This window comes from Pongo abelii, chromosome 2 (assembly GCF_028885655.2).
Source record: "Pongo abelii isolate AG06213 chromosome 2, NHGRI_mPonAbe1-v2.0_pri, whole genome shotgun sequence".
Taxonomy (NCBI): domain Eukaryota; kingdom Metazoa; phylum Chordata; class Mammalia; order Primates; family Hominidae; genus Pongo; species Pongo abelii.
In genome coordinates, this window is record NC_085928.1 from 126,437,501 (window position 1) to 126,442,448 (window position 4,948).

The window sequence follows — 4,948 nt, forward strand, 5'->3', positions numbered from 1 at the left end:
AAATGACTCTGGTGTGCCTCTTTTATTGTTCTGAAGGTGAAGGATTTGATTTAGAAGGCTAAAGCAAACTTTTTGAGGAGATGGAGTATGAAAACACAGGTCAGACACCCATATTCAAGTATTAAACTAAATCTTTCTATATGCAAAAGGGTATTATGGTAAAGGAGGAAAGTTTGATTTGTCGTCTTAGTGACTTGAGTAAGTTCTAACATTTTTCTGGACTTTGGTTTCCAATTTACAAGGTTGTTCTGAGGAATAAATGTGATATCATATAACGCATTTGAAAGACTTTAAAGGACCACTTCTACCATTTTTGCCATAGCTATTACTTGAAACATTACTATTTAACATTTGTTTTTAAATCAACTCACTTTTTAAAAACACTTAAATAGGTACTATTTACTTTAGCCTTATCCTAAGCAACAGTATCTGTAATATCATGGGTTTTGTGTGCCCCATAGAATGAACTGCTAGACGTATCACACCAGGAGAAGCACTAGCAAAAACAGTAGCCCAATACCTGATACATAATAGTGTATCTCTCTGTATTCCCATGTTAAATCAGATACTTTGGGGGGAAACTGAGTCTTTACAATCTATAACTAGGGAAGATAAGTCATTTTTTAAGTTAAGCGAATGTAATTGGCAATTAAAAACAGAAGAAATTTCCTGAGGTATTGCATTATTAATAGGCAATTCTTTGGGTAGTAACTGCAAAAGGAGCTCAAGGAAAGAGGAAAGGACATCATCCTGGAAATTAGGGACAGTGTGTTACCCAATTGTGATCCCTAGAGCTCAGACAACGTCTGGTAACTGGTGACCCCACGAAAGCCTTTCTCAAAGGATTGAATGCCGCAGTGGTTAGGAAAGACTTCAGAGATCAGTTAGAAGTTATGCTCGGCCTTGAAAGATGGATAGAATGAGTGGACAGAAAAAAGGTCATCTCATGCTGGGAGAAAAATGAGAGCAAAAGCATCTGGGATTTGAACTGTTCTTGAAGGAGCATGGTGGAGCATGGCAGAGTGCAGGCTAAGGAATGGAATCATATGAACAAAAGCACAGGGGTGGGAAGCACCTGGCTGTGTGGCAGGAAGCACGGGGCGGTGTGGCAGGCATGTGGTGGGCAATGCTTGAAACTACTTCAATGCATTTGAGGATTTGGGAAGCTAGGGCAGTTATGCATTGGCTAGAAAAGGCCAGATTCCCACAGCCTTAAACACTAGACAGAGGTGTGTTTGAATGTGTTACTATAAGCAACCAGAATCTGTTGAAGGTTAATATATAGGAAAAGAGCATTGTGGTCAAAATTTTCTAAAGGTGTTTTATAAAAGTTTTGTGCAGGATGAATTTAGGCAGCGAGGAAAGAGCTAAAAGGCAAGCAGAAAAGTAAGGAGGCTATTGTACTGGTTTGGGCAAGATATGAAGAGCCTCAACTGGGATATATAAAAATGTAAAAGGATGGATGTGAGAGTAATTGCAAAGGAAGAATCTATCCTTTGAAATTGGATTTAGGAGACTAGGAGAAAGAGTCAAGATTTCTGGATAATTCCTTTTTTTGGCAAATGTATACAGACAAATGAGAAAATTATGGCAATGTGCCTATTCATGCCTAAAATGATCTGCCCTTGATCCTCATTATTGGGGGCTAACAGTGGCGATAATGAAACAGAAAGATCAGTTCAGAGAAATTTGCAGTAATGCAGGGTAATAACAGCAGTTGAACCACAGTGAATTTCTCTTTGCATGTGAAGGCAAAGGAATGTGCAAGTAGAAACAAATATCTTGATTATTTTTGAGTCAATTCTGACTGGATCTAACATTCCTTTATGCTATATGTTGATATGCAGCTAGTTATTTTTTGAAATTGAGATTATCAGTCAGCCCCTGCTTGCTTCTGCCTCTTCTTAGCATCAGAATTAAAGACTTTTCATCTGTAGCTCGGCTCTGCTACAGATGAGAATCAAACTTGAAATCAATGAGATTTCAAATTTGAGTCAATAAGAATCAAACTTCAAAGAATATTAGACACCTCATCTCTACCAGAGGATAGGATTTAGAAGTAGTTCTTGGCCAGAAGATCACTAATCGAGGGTCCCTGGTGGCCCTGCCTACTTTCTGAGCTGTATTATTTAGCACCCAGTTCGCATGGCTTGTGCCTTCTCTGGTTTAAAAGGACTTAGGTCCATGTTGACATTTCTATTATTTGCTAGGGCAGTCATAATGAAGTGCCACAGTCTGGGTAGCTTAAACAACAGAAATATTTTCTCACAATTGCAGGCTAGAAGTCTGAGATCAAAAATGTCGGCAGAGTTGCTTTCTCCTGAGGCCTCTCTTCTTGATTTGCACATGGCATCTTCTCCTGTGTCTTCACATGGTCTTGCCTCTGTGTGGCTGTGTCTCCTAATGTCTTCTTGTAAGGACATCAGCCATATTGGATTGGGACCCATTCTAATGAATATCCTAATGGCCTCATTTTGTCTAAACTACCTCTTTTAAAACCGTATCTCCAAATGCAGTCACATTCTGAGGTGCTGGGGGCTAGGACTTCAACACAAGAATTTTGGGAGACAAGGTTCAACTGATAAAAGCATTGAAATTTTTTTACAAGGACTACAATTATTCCCTGAATCCCAAATCACTTCACTAGAGCCCTGAGAACATGTCTAGTGTTAGCCTCTCACCAAAATAAAATACTTCATCCCTGTTTTCCTGGCTGTTGAATAGGGCCTGTTTTAATCTGACTCAGTTCACCTATCCACTTCAATCAGCTCCTGACTGTCCCTTCTCTACATCTGATTGATCAAAACATCTAGTCAGTTCTCCTTCCTTAATATATCTTTATTTCATCTGCCAATCAGAGTCATAACTCCTAGTCCAAGGTCTGCCCATTTGTACTGATATTATTGTAATAGTTCTGAACTGGCTCTCTGTTCCTAGGCATTTCCTCCTCCCACTTATTCTCTCTATTCCATTTCACCCACAACAGCAAATATGATTATAAAATTTCTTATATAAAATTCCCAGTAAGAGACAACCTATGGAATGGGAGAATATATTTGCAAATCATACAAATGATAAGGAGCTAACATCCAAAATATATAAGGAATTCAAACAACTCCATAGCGAGAAAACAAATAACCCAATATAAAAATGGGCAAAGGACATTAATAGGCATTTCTCAAAAGGAGACATATAAATGATAAGTATGTGAAAAAATGTTCAACATTATTAATCATCAGGGAAATTCAAATTAAAACCACAATGAGATATCACTTAAGATCTGTTAGAACAGCAGAAATACAAGAAGATAATAAAGCATTAGTGACGATATAGAGAAAAGAGAACACTTACACACTGCTGGTGGGAATGTAAATTAGTACAGCCATTATGGAAAACAGTCTGGAGGCTCCCCAGAAACTTAAGAACAGAACTACCATATCATCCAGCAGTCCCACTACTGGGTATATATTCAAAGGATATGAAAGCAACATGCTGAAGAGATATCTGCACTCCCATGTTTTATTGCAGCATAATTCACAATAGCCAAGACATGGAATCATCCTAAGTGTCCATCAATAGACGAATGGATAAAGAAAACATGGTATATATACACAATGGAATACTGTTCAGCTCTAAAAAGAGAAATTCTGTCATTTGCAACAACATGGATGAACCTGAAGGACATTATGTGTCCTTCAATTTTGAAAGATTCTTCTGTGAAATAAGCCGGCACAGAAAGGAAAATACCGATGATCTTACTTATATGTGCAGTGTGAAAAAGCCAAACTTATAGAAACAGAGAGTAAAATGGTGGTAACCAGAAGCTAGGGGTTTGGGGACCTTGCGGAAATGTTAATTAAAAAAATAGAAAATTTCCATTAGACAGGAGGAATAAGTTCAAGAGATCTACTGTACATCATGATCACTTCAGTTAGTAACAATCTATTGTCTATTTGAAAACTGCTACTCTGTAATAAATTTTAAGTATTCCCATTACAAAAAAAGATAAGTATGTAGAGTAATGCATATGTTAAATAACTTTATTTTGTCATTCCACAATATGTATTTTAAAACATCATGATGTACACTATAAATATATACTATCTAACTTGCCAGTTGAAACAAATACATACATACATACATACATACATAAATCCTCAGTAGTTCCCTATATAAATAAAATTCAAACCCCTTCTTTTAGCAAGGTTCACAAAACTCTTTATAAACTTAGTCCCAGATTACTATATCAACTTTTCTTAACCAACGTCCTTGTAATCTGCAATTTCTGCTACATTAACTTACATACAATGGTTTATTAAATTACCTGTAAAGACTTCTTTGGGCTATCCTGGAAAAATGGGTAAGAGTTTATAGTTAATATAAAAACTTAAAACTGATTGCAGAAAAAGTATCTAGTTTTCACTAGGACCATTGGAACTAAACAGATTGATATAATTTGGATGTATGTACTCACCCAAATCTCATGCTGAATGTAATCTCCTATATTTGAGGTGGGGCCTGTTGGGAGGTGATTGTATCATGGGGGCAGATTTCTCATGAATGGTTTAACACCATCCTCTTGGTACTGTCCTTGCGATAGTGAATGAGATCTTGTGAGATCTGTTTAAAAGTGTGTGGCACCTCCTCTCTCTCCCACTCCTGCTCTGGCCATGTGACATGCCTGCTCCTCCTTCACCTTCCACCATGATTATAAGTTTCCTGAAGCCTCCCCAGAAGCCAAGCAGATACCAGCATCATGCTTCCTATCCAACCTATGAGCCAGTTACACTTCTTTTTGGTATAAATTATCCAGTCTTAGTATTTCTTTAGAGCAATGCGAGAATGGCCTAATACACAGAGCTAAACTCATTTTTCTCCCCTACTTCACTTAACTTTTTAAATTGAGATATAACTTATATACAGTAAAGACTACAAATCTTTGTGCAGC